Source organism: Ischnura elegans, chromosome 6 (assembly GCF_921293095.1).
Source record: "Ischnura elegans chromosome 6, ioIscEleg1.1, whole genome shotgun sequence".
Lineage (NCBI taxonomy): Eukaryota > Metazoa > Arthropoda > Insecta > Odonata > Coenagrionidae > Ischnura > Ischnura elegans.
The window spans coordinates 20,173,962-20,190,992 of NC_060251.1; the positions used below are offsets into that span (position 1 = coordinate 20,173,962).

General features: G+C 39.7%; 1 protein-coding gene across 2 annotated transcripts in view; it reads right to left on the reverse strand.

Annotated features, from left to right (window-relative positions):
• LOC124160163 (high-affinity choline transporter 1) overlaps window positions 1-2,978 on the reverse strand; it is a 93,926-nt gene extending 90,948 nt beyond the window's left edge. For both annotated transcript variants that reach the window (XM_046535921.1, XM_046535920.1), the window contains exon 1: window positions 1,254-2,978. The gene's annotated coding sequence lies outside the window, so the exon portion shown is untranslated. The remainder of the gene's footprint in view (window positions 1-1,253) is intronic.
• Window positions 2,979-17,031: the final 14,053 nt, after the last annotated feature.

The window sequence follows — 17,031 nt, forward strand, 5'->3', positions numbered from 1 at the left end:
AAACACACGCTGTAAGGCAGAATATAGCCCAGGGACCGCAATCATTTCTCCCCCAGGCATCAATGTTTTGCTTGTGACGTCAGGTCATGGGTGTTCAAGCACCCATTCGCAATAGCGTCGAGAAGAGTAAGCAGGGTTGCAGCATACCAAGGATACATTTGGGAGAAGACGCAGGTTAATTCGCATTACCTGTTGATTTTGACCTACAAATTTTCCAACGCCATAAAATTTACGAATTTTCAATCTTTTGTTTTAAATTCACTACCATTTCATCATAAAACACGATTTATAGCAGTATCTTCTAAAATAAAAATTTCACCCGCTTTGAGAGCAGAAATTTCATACAATAATTCTCACTCTAGAGAAAGCTGAATGTGAAAGATTTTTAAGACTTTAACTGAAACTCTCAACTAATCTGTTGTTACATTTATGGTATATCTCATAGTATCCATTATATTTATCCAATAATACTTCTAGATCATACCATTTATTTTTTATTTTTATGCATTATTTCGTATTTAATTTTCCGTGCAATCTATCTATTCCTATTTTAATTTTTGTGCCTCTGAATTTTAATGCCTAAATTGTTTTATAATGGATTCGCCTTTGATGCAAATTACATAATCAGGCTTTACTTTTTTACCATGATTTACTGCATATATTTCATTAATGATCATTTTAGAGCTTTTCAACATCAATAAAAAAATCCATTTACCAAAATTTCGGATAAGACGTCATTGTTAAACGTATGCCTGATTTTAAATGAAGAATATTTAAGTTAAAAATTATAAGACGGTTAAATTTATATCTTCCTTGTTCTTGATTCTTAGAAATGTTTTGAATTGTGATGCATGTATATAGTTAAACTACTAAAACCACTTCATTACGTGCTGGATAAATTTACTTCGAGTAAACAACGCAAACATCGGAAACAGGATAAAAACAGAATAAAACAGACTAGCGTAGGATAATTGATTCTGCATTTCAGATGCTCGAAGAAAATTAAATATACCAAAAAAGATACGTCACTCATTAGGGCCACAAATCCGTATTAAAACCTTCCTTGTACAAGAAAATCGATGGAATTACGCTACACAGATGTCTTTACGTTAACAGAACGCGAAAATATTACGAAGCTTCGTATTACATGTTATCGTAAATACTAAATATTAACTCTATATATAATTTGTATGATGAATTCAAACCATTAAAAATATGTATAAAATAATAAATGAGCATGAATCTCAGCTTACCTCCTAAAGAATAGAGAAAACGTCCCACGTTTTTTTGGGGCACGCGGACGAAAGAACCGACGCTCGAGAGCTGTGAATGTGTAAATTCTCTCCAAGCAGTGACCGGCCGCTCAACCTCCGACCCGGCCTTCTTGGGCCTGATTGGCCTCCGGGAGACCGCAATGGGCCCCTCCGCTAACCCGCTGCATGGGTGCAGTCAATCCGCTCCGCCTCTCTCCTCCGGTTCACGGCACCTATGTTCTTCCACACCCGTAAAAGGGCCCCTTTTCAGGGTTTTACGAGCGGGCCCTTAACACAGCCGTACTCTTCCAGATGGACACAAGATAATCACAAATCTCTTGTGGAAACACTCCCACCAAACTACTTCCGACGCTTTGCTCCCGGCAAACGGCAAGAGGTTTCCCTACAATATGACGCTCTCACAATGTGACTAGACTACCATATCCCTTCGAATATTGCTTACAAATTGAACGATGAACTTAAAAAAATAATGTCACCAACAGACAATGAGGAAACTGTACAGATGATGCTGGGTTAGGGAAAGGGGTCGCGAATGAGATTTCTTGGGGGGAATGTCTCCTGGGGCTGTATAGTTCCTCTCTTTCTTTGGTTGTCGAGGGAAGATGGGAATAGACCAGCCAGCAGTCCGGAATTCCCTCTTCTCTACACACTGAAGGACCCTGCTTCGGTGTGCTCCAAGCAGAGAAGGTAGGAGGAGTGGTGAGTATTAGGAGCGCCGAGAGCTGACCTTCCGGAGCTTGAGGTCGAAGGTCGCAGGTCGCCTCCGGTGAGGGGCAGATGAGCGGGGTCGGGGGCGGTGGAGGCCTGCCTCGGCCCGGGGGCGGCTGGTTAGGGGCGGAGGGTTTGGTGGAGAGCGAAGGGGGGATGTGGAGGGAGCAGGGGGCAGGGATGCGTAGAGGATCGAACAGCAGTCGCCCCAGCGGAGGGACGTCTTCTGACAGGGACTGTTCCTGGTCCTAAACCCTAGGCCACACATGTGCGCCTTCCGTCTCGGACATCCACGTTTCTGATCGGGCACCACAGCGATTGGGTACCACCGGCGGGTGTCAGGTGGGGAGATGTCAGGGGGCGAATCCTCTCGCTTCTTCTGGAAAAGTTCTTGGATCTGGTCACCCAGTAGACTCCTCTCCGGAAATAATTCCAACGAATCTCCGGAGATGTTGAAAAATACAAGTAGTCTGCAGTTCAGTCACAGCGATCGTACGTAGGGCACGCTCCTGCTAGGGTAGTAAATTTGTTCTAATCACCAAGTTGACACTCCCCGGAACAAGGTCCAATTTATCTCTGAAAAATACAAGTATACCCCAGCTCAACAACAAACAGTACCGAAAGAAACAGTTGATGCCGCTGGATTGGAGCTGGTAACTGGTCACTTTTTAGTTTCTACTCCAAACAATGTCGGGTATTACTCCAGAAACTCTGCCGGCGACGATTCTTCCACGACTCAACAACGACGTATGCTCTTTCCTAGCGTCCAGCGCTAGTTTCTCCCACCGATATAGCTCAAAAATACTCTTTAGATGCACGCCTCAACAAAAAAACAACAACGTCGCCAACAGGAAATGCCCAATTTTCACCAGCGGGCTCCCGGAACACCCTCTTTGTCCACCCTGAGCGCAGGTATACCGGAAATGTTGGCTGGGCTCGGCATAGCCGTTCCTCCGTGTCAAAGGTGAGGACCTTTTTGAAGGTGACCCCTTCCCCTCCTCGCCCCTCGCCCCTCCCCTACCACCCCTCCCACCCTGAGTACAGAAGCGATCTCGCCCCCTCCTCCTTCCGCCCCCAGAACCCTGTCTCCCCGAAATATGCGGGACCCTATTTCCACCTCGCCACTCGGCCGACTATGTCGGATCTGCGGCCCGGCAGCGCCGCCTACACGGAAAGGGGGCGCCGCTTCGCGCGCGGATGCCGTTTGCGCGGGCGCGGGAGCCGCTCTCCCCCCCACCCCCCGTCTCCGTCCTCGGCCGCCCCTGCTCCCTTTTCGCGGCATCCACCCCTCCATTCAGGGGTGCAAGGGGAAGAGGGGGTCGCGAGCGTAGGGGGAGGGAGACCCTCCCGAACGGGGGGAGGAGTTCCTCGCCGCCTCCATGCCGTGACGTCCCTCTAACCGAACAAAGCAGAAACCCGCCCACATTCTACCCCTCCCATCCTCACTCCCGTGCATATTATACTCACATGAATGCAGTAATGCATATAAATTGGTTATTTCTACCAAATAGAGATTAGGATTTTGGTTTGAAGAGACACCACCGATGGTAAACCAGAAAGAGATGAATGAAAATAAAATCCATTAGAAAAAAAGTCGTTTTTAAAAAAGTGAAAAGTGAAATATTTAAGTTTCCTAACTTTTTTCGATGAATTTTGAATTCATAAAAACAAACTTAAAAAATGATGAGTAGGCTTTAGATATTGACGGCTCTAACCGGTAAACAGAATCTATTAATAAATAATTCGCTAACATCTTTCCTATGAGTAATCAGGATTTGTATTCGATGATTTGAGACGACATTTTTTTTCAAGTAAAAGCATTTTCTAGGGAATGCGCCAATCAAGAGTGAGGGATAAGAAATCCAGGATACTCGTTAATCTAGACTAAGTCTCAGGATGAAGAAGAAGGAGGTGATAAAAGAGTCCAAGGATAAGGAGAGCGCTAAATCCTGGCTTACAAAATGAGCAATCAATTTGGAAATGGCGAGAATCGATTTTGATTTCTGAAGTTGCAGCCGTTTTATGAATTTATATCTAATTTAACCAATTTATTGTTGGTGAATAACAAAAATTCATTTTGTGGACGACTCTTTTTTGATGACTTAAAAATGAGCATTATTGATTTTGTCTACATAATTTTCAAAAATATAAGACTTTATGAAAAATACAAAAAAGAAACTTAATAGCAAGAGTGAACATTCCATGACTGATTAATTTAAAATTCATAAGAAATAAATATCAAATATCACAGGTATATAAATCACCATTTCCTCCAGGGAATAAATTATTTTTCGTTCTTACATGATAAATGCACACAACACTTTTAATATACACGATATATGAACAAAGCAATACCGTTAGTTCTAACTGTAAAAAAATACCCTTTCAATTGAAAAAAAAAACATCTACCAAAATAAATTGCCACGACACAAATGAAATATATTACACTGCGAAATGTGTTTACACCCCTACCTACTGATACAAAAACATAGGCTTCGTTTAAATACCCATTCTACTCCAACTGAGATTAAATTTTCGCAGACGTTGAACTCAGAAGTAATTTATTTATTTCCTTATAAACTGTATCAGTATCCATGAAGCCATATTTTCGTGAGCAGCGTAGAGTGACCGAGCATCATACGGATGCCATGTTTTATTTACATAGAAGATAGATGAATGCATGTGTGCATTCACATTCACGCCCACAGTCCAATTGACATCCTCACGATCCATCAACTGCCTCCCCCCTTCCTAGCTCCTCATCCTCCTTATCTCCACCCTCCCTTATACGACCTCTGGCGATGAGGCGGAGGGAGGGAGGAAAGACTCAAAAGACCGAATCACTAGTGAGTGCGAAAGAGTCATTCATCTGAACCTCCACCACCTTCCTCACTTCCTTCAACATCTACTCTTTTCCTCGTCGTGACGGAGGAGGACGGCTCAGAAAACCGGATCATTTTACGCGTGAAAGAGTCGTTCGTTACGGCCATCCACTCCTCAACAGTTTCTCTCGACTCACTTAACTCAAGGTTGCTTAAAAGATGTCCAATCAAAATAAAATAAAAAGTTTTTCTTCCAGTAAATTCCAAATGTAACCTTCTGATTGTGCATCAAATGCTGGTTATGAAGTATTAATTGGACTTTCCCTACTATATTTATGTGAATTGAGTTAAGTAAACCAGAATATTTTCTTTTCTCCAATGGTGATGATGGTATAAAATATTTAGTAAAAACTTAAATCTAAATATTTTTCTACTGATATCAATTTTGCCGCATCATTAAATTATTAAATTTAAAAATAGTAAGTAAGGCACGTCAGCGCATAATATTTTGCGTCCTTGGCAAATTGAATCTGCAATTGAAGTTCGTATCGAAGTACCTACGGTAGTACTTACATGCTTCAATTCAGTTTTTGACTTCAAAGAATTTTGATTGTCTGCAGCCTATTCTTTACCAACATGCAAAACCTGTACAATTCCATGCCTGTGAACATGCCAATAACCATTATTCAGGACCAAAAAATTCCATGCCTGTGAACATGCCAATAACCATTATTCATGACCAAAAGTATTCGGGTATATGTTTCTCTACGCATAATGTGTGAATGATATTGCTTTATACGTATTTACTCCTGATTATATTTTAGTTTTTGTAAAAAAAATTTACATAGTTTGTTTTTTACCTACTAACATTTTCTAAGAGGTGTTGAAACAGAGAATATATTAAATGACTATCCATTCACTCATTGATATATTACTTTACACTTTACTTTACACTAAGGTAAACCGAAGGTGCATAATTAAATTCATAAGGTACGGTGGAGCTCACCCTGCATTGAGTCATGGGACAGTTTTCTGTGAGCTAACTACAATTTCCCACGAAGTGAAACCCCTGAAGAGTTGTCGAGGATTAGTCGTCCTTGAGTCAATAGCAGTTCTCGCATTCTAGGAATATGCATTCCTGCTATTGCACTCCACAATAACCTCAACAAGGCAAAATCCTTCAGCCGTGGGTGATATGTTAAACTGATCTAATGCCCCCAAAACTAATACTGGTAAACATCTCATCCTGAAATAAAGAAAAACTTCGCCTTTCTCTGTCAGGTAGCTTTTTAACATCACCATTAACCGCTTTCCCTTAAGGCCGTTTTACACGGGGCACGGAATTGCGCAGGTTAGAGCTGCATTAATTTCTAAAATGGCGTGGAATTGCGCGAATGCATGAACGAAATTAGAACAGGGGCTATTTTTCCATCTCACGTCCAGGCATTCTCGCATGTGTTCTAGCAATTCATCGCTTTACGCGACGCAATTTCGACTGCGCCTTCGTACACACACGTCAGATTGTGCAAGAACGTGCCCCGTGTAAAACGGCCTTTACATTATGCATTTCCAACTCTTTAATTATGTGCCATCAGGAATGATGTTGTCGGGTTTTCCGAAGAATGAATAATCCTGCTGTCTACAACATTTCAGAGTCAGATGTGGGCTCCACCTTCAAAAATATCATCATTATATCTCGAGCGACGAAGAACGATTCAGGGATTGATTTTGCTATTGCAATAGAATCGGTCACGAGGAACTTGGGTGGAACCAATGAAGATTCCACTATTTCATTCCGCAGGAAAGCACCAGATTCTCATTTCGCCCTTGAGCTGATGTTGCACCTTGCAGCCATCCATACGTTTTTTGGTCACAGAAAATTTGAATGGTATTTCCTTTACCATATTACAAAGATCATCTTTGATTTTGCGATAAAACTTGAAACAACTTCCATCCAAAAAACATAAATGTCAGACAGAAAACTGGTCATCGAGAGAGATTGCAATGAATTATACTATATTATTTATACAATGCTCAGCAAAAAACTGTGTATCTATTTCGCATAAACTGAATTGCTTAAAATCATTCTCCTTTATTTTTAACTTTTTCTCCGTTTTAAATATTAAATAGAAGTCGTTGATAAGACGGTAAAGCTTTCATCAGGGAACATCATACCATTTTCATATGTAAGTACTTTAGTAGGATGTTCCTACAGAGGTCTCTAATAAGTATGATTATTATTGATATGGTCAATCCGTCTCTATAATGACATTTCATCCATGAATTATGAGCGTAGGCGGTGAAAAAGGGGCAAATGTTTTTCGACAATTACAGTCATTTCTATATTGAAAGACTTACTCGTAAAATAAGTAATATTGTGGAAGAGGCTACCCATTTTAAAAGTTGGTGAATTCATCAGGTCATAAAAAAAGAGTTAAAATATAAGAATTTTGCAAAATACACAGCGAAGGAAAAAAATGGGGCCTTTAATGCTTCGTCGCCGTTAAATCTAGCAAAACGTAACGGACCAGTCAAAGGAAGAATGAAAATTTAAATTATAGGTGTTGTGGCTAACTAAAAATAGCAAATGTTAAGACGGCGTTAACCTACGAACCAAAGGTTTCTAGTTCCAATTCTGGCAAAAGACAAAGGAAACCCAAAACAAAGCCCAATTTATGCTAGGTAGCCTTATTAAATTATCGAACCCCAATTATCTGAAGGTGAGAAATTCGAACGCTTCTGGTCTAATAAGGGATGAGCTTTACTCTAGTATAATCACAACAACTCTGGTCGGAGCTTTTAGTGACTCTTGGGAAAGAATAAATGCAAAAGATGCGCCTAATAAATGCTGAAGACGGTGCTTGTATTTGAATAACTTCACCATTTGAATAATATTAAGTTAAACATCCTGAATAGATTTTTTTCGTGATAGACATCCCATAATTATTTTCCTTTCCATCGAAGAATTGAAAATACGCCACATATCAGGTTAGGCTAAGTCCATAGATTAGGTTAAGAAAAATCATCCAAATAGAAAAATATGCATAATTACTCTTTCTGTGACTCGATTGTGTGTGTTTAGAACCCGCAGATTGCTTCGTGTGAACTTGAGTGCTGCGCAGTGCACAAAATCGGGGAAAATTAAGATCTTTAAGCATCCTCGCCGCCAACTTTAGCAATAGATAATGTGCCCTTAAAGGCATGGCAGAAAATCCAAGGTAAAAACATGTTGGCTGACATAAAACTTGCAAAAAGGGAGTTAAAATACGAACGATGGGTCCAGATTTCATATTCTGGGTAAAATAATCTTCATCTATGTCGAGCTTCCGACCTTAACTTGAGGTAATTGGGGTATTACTAAATCGGAGGTCGAGAATTATAATATAATAGTTCTGAGTACATGTCATAGTCATTGGACATGCAATGGACCACCACCCCAACAAAAATCCTCGTTAAGTTTGATTGGCTATTTAAAGGATCGGGTTCCGTCAATCTGTACGGCATAAATTCGCAGACGTGTAGGCTAATGCAGGGCGAGCTCTAACCTAGTTTGAACCAACGTTCGGGTTGGAGAAGTAAATTCTCTTCCAAGTGTATCGAATTCAAAACGCGGTGATTACATTAGTCATAAATCATTCCACTGGGATGGCCTTGTGGCAGTCGGCCTGAAAATAGATTTAATTGCAAGATAACCAGCCCCTAATATTTCGCTTTCCCGTTGAAAACTCGAAATATCGCCAAATATAAGGTTAGGCCAAGAAAAAGAAAGGCCATGCAGACGACAAATATGCATAATTACTCTTTCTGTCACTCGCGTGCGTATGCTTGGACACGCAGAGCCATTCATGGGAGCAGAGGAGACGGGTGCCCCACTGATGCTTCTCGGGGTCGCAGGTGACGTCACGCTCCAGGGGCTGCCGGGCATGCGCGTAGGTGTTTTACCTCCCCCCCCCCCACCCAAACCCTCACCTTCATTGTGCCCCTAGTGACCCCCATTTCCAACCCCTCGCTGCTATCTTCGTCCTTTCCAAATGCGACGACGAACGAATGCCCCACGCAAACGACGCAGGATTTAACGGAAGGGACAGTGGAAGGGTTGCCAATGCCGTTTCGTCTGACAATGAGAAGCACGCAAGACACGTGGTTCCCCCTCTTCGCCACCCTTGTCATAAAATACGTCACAGATTCGCCCGTGGTGTACGATTAAGCGGGGTCAGGACAGTCCGTGTCATGAAATGCGATTTCAATGAACATGTGCGTAGACTAGAGAAAAACGAAGTAAAGTAGCATACGAAGATGAAAGATTTAACAGAAGAAGTGAAGTACCTGGGAGTTACGATAACCTCGAACCTCTCGTGGGGAACACATATAAAGAATATTTGCGGCATAGCCCTGAAGAAATTAGGATTCGCAAAGCGTATTGTGGGAAGATTTTCGGATGAGAAAGTCAAAGAAAGGTGCTATTTCGCACTCGTATCTCCTGCTTACGGGAGGGATTTCCAAATATGTCCCATGTACTATAAATATTTCTCTATGTTACCTATTCTATGGATTAGGAAGCATTTAATATCAACAAATTATAGAAAATAGACTCAAATTTTGTACTAAAGTAAAAAATACAATTTCTTTTTAAATTATTTTTCGGTTGACTGAGGCGGCCATGGACGGGGAGAATGCCAAACTGCCAAAAGGCGAGCCGGAAGTTTTGGCTGACTAATTTATTACACTTTCACCCCCGTTGCCGGCTGTTTGAGTTAACGGAAAATTGGTTACGGCGATTTTGTTTTCCTATCTACATTAGCGTTCAATGTATTATTTCCAAAACGTAGAACGCCTCCGCATACATGTGTCCTGCCTTTCGTCCCCAGTATGAGTGGTGTAGCCAGGAATTTCGATCGGAGGGGGTTAAAAACCGGGGGTAATTTTTTTTTTCAAAACAGGGTATTAAGTAGAGGGTTTTAAATTAATTTTTACACTTTTCATAATCGAAAAAACTTCATTTGTTGATGAAATATTTTGTAAATGCATGGTTTTTCAATATTTTTTTCTTTTATGAAGGAAAGTATTTGTGCGGGGGGCAGGGTCCGGACCCCCTGGACCCCTCCTGGCTACGCCACTGCCTATTATCCCCCATTGCACCCCTCATCCTACCCAAACATAGCGATAAACTCATATCAACACGCAACCGAGGAAGGACGTAAAAAATGAGGCGTGAAAGCGTTAAGATTTGCAGGTGCAGCAGAAAAAAGCAAGCTCTTGCTACCCACCGCCGCGGCCGTACGTGGCGCCGTGACGCTCCGGTCGTATAAAACGTCACGGATAGGCCCATTCGTAAGGTTGACAGACGTCCTAAAAGTCCCTTATTCCACTTGCAATTTTAATTTTATTCATCGCGCATCCAAAGTAATTTTAAAAAGTTTAATTACAAATATAATTTCCTTATGTCTAGGAATTTGAAAAAAATCAACAACATTGAATGACTGAAAAATGGTTACCCAAGATGCCATAGATAAAAATAGGATGAATTTGCGAAACTAGTTTTTCAGTTAACTTTGACAACCATCAACAGGGAGGAGGAGTATTTTCACAAGTAGGATTTCCAGGTAAGGGTTCTTCTTCTAATATGTTTGCGCTAAGGGTTCTTCTAACTTCCAATATGTTTACGCACACTCTTAGCCGCCCCGATTACGGAAACCTAAGTCAAAACTTAGCCAAAATTCCTGCTCGTGAAAATATAGAATCCCTATTGATTGTACTCCAAGTTACTGAAAAACTAGTTTAGAAAATTTACTCCTCTTTCGATTGGCTCTTGGATATTCATTTTTTGAATATCGAATTTTGTTCATCTTTTCAAATTCCTAGATTTTATCTCATGTTTTAAAATGCGAATTTATTTTTTTAAGCGCGCTGTTCCAACGCGTAGATGAAATTCCCCTAAAGCCTCTCACCTCATTGGTGTCCTTACTCCTTAGTAACCCCGATTCTTCTTCCCCCGCGAGCACCCCAGTCCTAGTAGCGCGGAAACAAACGAATATCTACACGCAACCGAGGCAGGATTTATGGGAGTAGGCGCGGAAGGGTTGACAATGACGGAAACAACCAAAGTTGTGGCGCGTAAATCTAACTCCGCTACGAATCCGATTATAAAATGTCACAGGAACGCCACATGTAAGTTACCACCCTTTAGGAGTATCCCTGACCTGACCCACGGCGTAAATCTTTGGTCCAGAATCCGTAATCCATTCCAAAAATATCATAATGCCCTATTTTTTGGATAATTTAGCATTTGATGCATTGCGATATAAACCTATAACAGCAGATATGTCAATTCAAACTGAGATTTTTACACGTCTTTCGCAAAATTTGGAAAATTTGACGTCGGAGATTCAGTCGAAAAATACCATGGAAGAAATATGAACCAATATTTTACTATTTCTGCAGTGAAATAGTTAGAATAGCTTTGCTTTTCCACATATTTTTATCAAAACTTCACGGTGACCTAGGTTTCGAATAGGATCTTCATCATCAAGGCTGATGATGATCCTCTTCAAAATCTTGGTCGCAGCGAAGTTTTCAATAAATAGATGAGGAAAAATGAAGCAGCTCTTATTATTTCACAACTATTTGTAAATTCCACGAAGTTGGGCTTGAATAAACGTAATTTTAAAGAATCCTTAAGTTGGACGCATACAGATTTGAACGATCGAAGCGCTACCATTGCGAGAATGAAGTGACGTACATGGGGCGCCTGTTACGCTATCTCTAGGGACAGAAACCGGTGACATGGCCCCTCCTACATACCTGCGAACAAAAATGATGACGTCATTCTTCGCTCCGCAGCGCACCGACCTACGCGAGGATAGGCGTGGGTGGGTCGAAAGGTCATCCGGGCACTGCTTAAGATTCGGTCCCCTGCCCAAATATTCACGGGTGTCAAAGGAGGGAAGTTTGCGAGACGTGACGCAGCGATTCTGTGGCTGATGAATGATAGAACAGCATCCATTCCATATCAAGGGGTCTTGCTTGACGTAACGGTGACGTCACAAAGGACTATTTCAAATTATTCATCTCCTCCCACGTAATACCATCGAGGGTATTTGGTAAGATTATAGTTTTTACCTCACATAAACCTAGCTATTTTTATAGAACTTTTTATCCTTTGTATTTTATGCTACCTAAAAGGTGTCTACCTGTGCAGGGAAATAGTTCTTACTAAGCAGCTCTAAAATAAATCATCACTCTGTTACAAAATTAATGAAACCACGATTAACATATATTAAGTCACTAAATAAATACACATTCGCTTGTAAGTAATGCCATAAGGATAAAATATGCTCTCATAATTGAGTAGGAAATCTACTGCGTAGAGTTTTATCTGACTTGTGGTCTTTTATCAATCTCAGGAAACATCGGTTATTGAAATTCAACATACTCGAATGTGTTTCCCTAATTTTGAAGTGATCTTCAAATCCATAGAAGTATAAAACGTTCGTAAGTTCATGAAAATATAAACTCTGAAGTCTTTATAAAAGATAAATTCTGAGATTGACACGGCGGTCAGACATGGCTATCCATCATATTTATTGCAATCGATTCATAACACTAATTAAATTATCATATCATTTATAACGTACTATTCTGATAAATTCACGTGGTACGCATTAGCTTGGTGACTTTCGTACTAGCCGTGCAAAGGTTGTCGGCTCAAATCTTGGAGCTAGAGGAAGATTTATCAGGAAGAGTATGTATAACTTCTGCAAGGGATCCTAATGGGATAAAACTTCGGCAAGCGCTTTGTCCGTCTGATTGGACGCTAAGCCTTGATACTACGATATTATCGCCTCCAATTTTTAGCAGAACTCTTCTGGAAATGCCTCTTCCCTCCATGCAAACACACACGATTCAGCTTCCATTCTTACTTAGGTCGTGGCGCTGGCTGCATGAGGAAAATTCTTGAAATGCATAGATAATGATGATACTTTCAAGGCTTTAGTGGAATTGCAGAAAAATTAAGGAACTGTCTGTTATAAAGTTTATAGCCATCTTAAGGAGACTAATCACATCACAGAAAAGTCATCCTGGGATTGTTTCTGTGCAGCTCACCGCTCATTCTTTTTATGCGCTGATCTTTTCACATTTACGTATTTCTCCTCTTTCACATGATTAATTTTCTCTTCCATAAACTTTATCCGAAGTCTTCCTTTTCCTATCTTGTCATTCATCATCCCTCGACGGTTGTCATCATCAGTCCACCATTTTGACTAATTTTCGTCTTAAAGTTTTCAAAATTTTTCTCTTCTCTTGTAATCTATCTCATGTATCACCAATTTCAAATGCCTCCACATATGTGTTACCTGATGCTACGATCATTCATGTCTCATTGCTATTGAAAAGCAAACTTCAGATGAAAGTACTTATGAATTGCTTCCTTACATCTATACTCATAATTCCTGATTTACAAAAAAGACTATTTTTCACAAGGCCATCTTTAGATGGGCAACTCTACTTGCATATTTATTCATGTTCCCCTTGTTCATACGGCTTCCAAATCAATTTCAGATTTCAAAAATATGTATCCAATTAAAAAATTTGAATAGCAAGCCACAAATTGTCATCTTGCTTTACACAATTATTGTTCTTAGTTCTGGGAGAGTAAAATTGTATTTTTTAATAAAATCAGGTACCATTCCAATTTCAGTCAAATAAATTCCTGAAAAGTTGTGTGGATTGTGCAAGAATAATAACTAGAGAAAAGGATGCTAAAGAAGAGAAATATGACCAATTTGAAGCATCAGAAAAGTGGTTTTAGAGGAGGGCTAACAGGGCTATGTATTCTGGCTCAAAAATGAAAGCGCAAGTACTAAATGAAGTTTATACTGAAAGAGAATCATTGGAGCTATTTAAAGGAGAAAATAAAAGCTCGTGGAGCAATTACCGGAGCACGATACTTTCGTTTAAAATGTTACGGAAGAAAAATTCTAGTCAAAACATTGATAGCACGACCGAAATATTTCGTACCGTATAGAATTGGTGATGGAAATAGGATATCATGAAACGAAGAGATAAGATGAAAAAAATAGATTGTATTACTTTGTGGTAGTGACAAAACTGATAAACTATAAATGAGAATAATATTTGCAAAAAAATACATTTACTCGTCCTTCCATCGAATTCATGAATAAAAAGTCGATTTTAAATAAGAAAGAACGATTCTATTAGCTTCCTTACTTTCAGGAAGACAACTGTACTCTTTTACGGCGAGCCTTTTCTCTTACTCACTCACTCTACTACTCTCACTATGCGCTGGCTCACGCTGGACAGATTTTAATTGCGTTTGGCGGAGATTCCATCACGCACAACTCCTATACGTTAAAATGCGTTTTTCCCTCACTTTCATGGAAGGCTTAAGGCCTTTGGCGAGGATTAAGTCCATAAGCTGCGCAGCATGTCCTTCTACCCTTGACCAAATCCCCTAAATACTACTAATTATGCCAGCGTTCCAGATTATTCCCGCACCACGCACACAACACACTTGCCAATTGCACATGTTGGCTGCCATCGCTAGAACATGTAATTTTCAGTAAACGAAGTCTACTGGGCCACTATTCAAGGGCATAGCTGTATGTGGAGTATAAGGGTAAGTGTGGCCTAATTAATATTCGTAATTACACTCCTGACGTGACTGATATTTCGAGTCACTTTTAACTATCGCGGATTTATTGAAAATAATATTATCATTAAATCTGTCAAACACTCTTCATAAAAACTTTAAATGGCTACCAAACACCCAGTAATTAACTCTCAAATACCCTAGAGGTGACTTGCAGTGTATTTATTTGCATCTGAATTACATACATACGTTTCAAGAGCTCTTTTAGAGAAAAATACGGAAAATAAGAATTTTGTCATTGATAAAAAGTAATCGTGATACGATATGAAAAATGAATCAAACTGTAAAAATTTTACCCCAAAAAAATGCTGAAACATTAAGGTTAAACTAAATTAACACCTCAATGAAATCTCAACGCAATGTATTAACTTATAAACGCTGGATGAATATCTTTAGCGACTAAAAAATATTGTTGATGCATTCATTGCCAATGTTATCACCGTACATTCTAAAATAATATGCTGATGTCTACAAATAAATCAGCCCGTAATATGAATCCAGCATCTCAAAAATGAAATCAGACCTCAGAAAGCAAATTCCATGCCACATATTTGAAAAATAGATATAAAAACCATGATTATCGCTGTGACTCTTCTTGACTCTTGTGATTCTTGTGATTATGACTGTGAAGTTAGAATAGTGATATATAAACCAAAATATTAGGTGCTATAAATTCATATTCCCATAAGAGGTATCCTGCGTTGGAAAGAGAAACGAAACAGATGTTTATTGCATCTCAACAGCAAAATTTAATCCCGTTACATTCTGCTTGTTTACTGATATTTAAAGTAAGTACCATTTCTAAGCTTTTACGAGGGATTGCTCCATTTTTTTCAACATGCCAATAAGGAAACAGTAATGATACCTATACATTAATAACCTGGATTCGCCGGAAAACTTAACTGAAAATCAAAACTGGAAACTATCAGAGAAATAAGTTTTCCTGGATATCAGACAATTATTTATACCACTTATTTTTTATCAGAGCGCAAAAAAATAAGTGGTATAAGTAAATGTCTGATATCCAGGAAAACTTATAATGGAATACCAAAAAGTAAAGAATACCAAAAAGAAAATCAAGAATGAGTGAATTTTATTCTATCGGAGAAACTCGCCAAACAATGCAAAGCGTAAACTTAGGGATTTTTTAGGCCAAACTTCTCTTATTTTATTCCCAAAAGTAAAACTTTTTTCCTTCAACTCAAACAATTCAAGGTCTGGTCAAGAACAGGTCAGTGGTCACTCAACTCCGTCTCGTCTCCTTTCCAGTTAACTTGACCACCTATCCCTGCCTCCTCAGGGACCGCAGAAGTTTCTCGGTAGACTTGAAGTCTCTCCATTCAACGCATGTACTCCAGTGAAATTTGGCTTAGTTAGTGGGGCCTTTACGATATCAACATGGCACCTTCATCTTTTGGCAAAGAAAAACTAGTGAAATCCTACGCAAAAGATAATGTCTTAAGGGCTTCTTTTTTCGACAAAAATGAAAGTTGATCTCTCGTATGAGCTGAGTGCTAGAGTGAAACCATTCCAAATCATTGAACCTTCCACTGCAACTTCAGACTGATGAAAATTCTCCGACATAAAAGAGTGTACATTTCCTCATTTCTTGATAGGAAAGTTTTGCGTCCATTCCATTCCTGGATTGTTATTTTGGGTCGCAGCGGAACGCTTCCAATGTGGTAAATTTAAAATTGGTGATATTAGACGAGTTCTAAAAACTTTTATTTAGGTAATGATATCCTTCATGAAACTTTAGTAAACGAAGAGACACTTTCTCGGGATATGTGAGCACACCTTTTTTTTGGGGCTTCCATTCGGATTATAAACTCCTCCGTCGCCTACGTTTCGAAGAGCGCGTTACTCATTTTCTTCAGGGCAGGCAGTCTGATGAATGCAACTGCAACGCAACCATATCCACGATCACTGCCCTTTGGAAATTCGTAGCTCAGCATTCAAAAACACTTTGACAAACAACAATTAATTTGTCAACTGACCCCTCAATCGATGTTTTCCTCATCTCGATACCTCCACTGCATACACGCTCAAAAATTGCCCACCGAATCAAATCCGCTCATCAAGTACTTTAAGGGTGTCAGTCATGTGTAGTCATGCATAAGGCATGTGCAGTCTTTTCTGTCGGAGAATTTTCATCAGTCTGAAGTTGTTGTGGATGGTTCCAAGATTTGAAATGGTTTCGTCCTTGCACTCAGCACATTCATTTGATTCGGTGGGCAATTTTTGAGCGTGTACGCAGTGGGCGATTGTTGAGCGTTTATGCAGTGGAGGGTACCTATCGATCTGTATATTTTGACATAAAATATCAGTTTTTGTGAGTGTTTTAGTTGAAAATTTGCCTAACTTGCCAATTTTTTGTATTTCTTTTACATTTTATGCAAAATAATATACATATGATTGAAATTATAGCCGACATATGCGTAACCTTTCATTTAGAATGGATTTAAATTTCGTGGCTACCAGAAGAGGTGTTCAGTCTACAGATCCTATGAACGATAATTATATACTGGCTTTTGCTAGATCCTCTCAGGTTAGAATA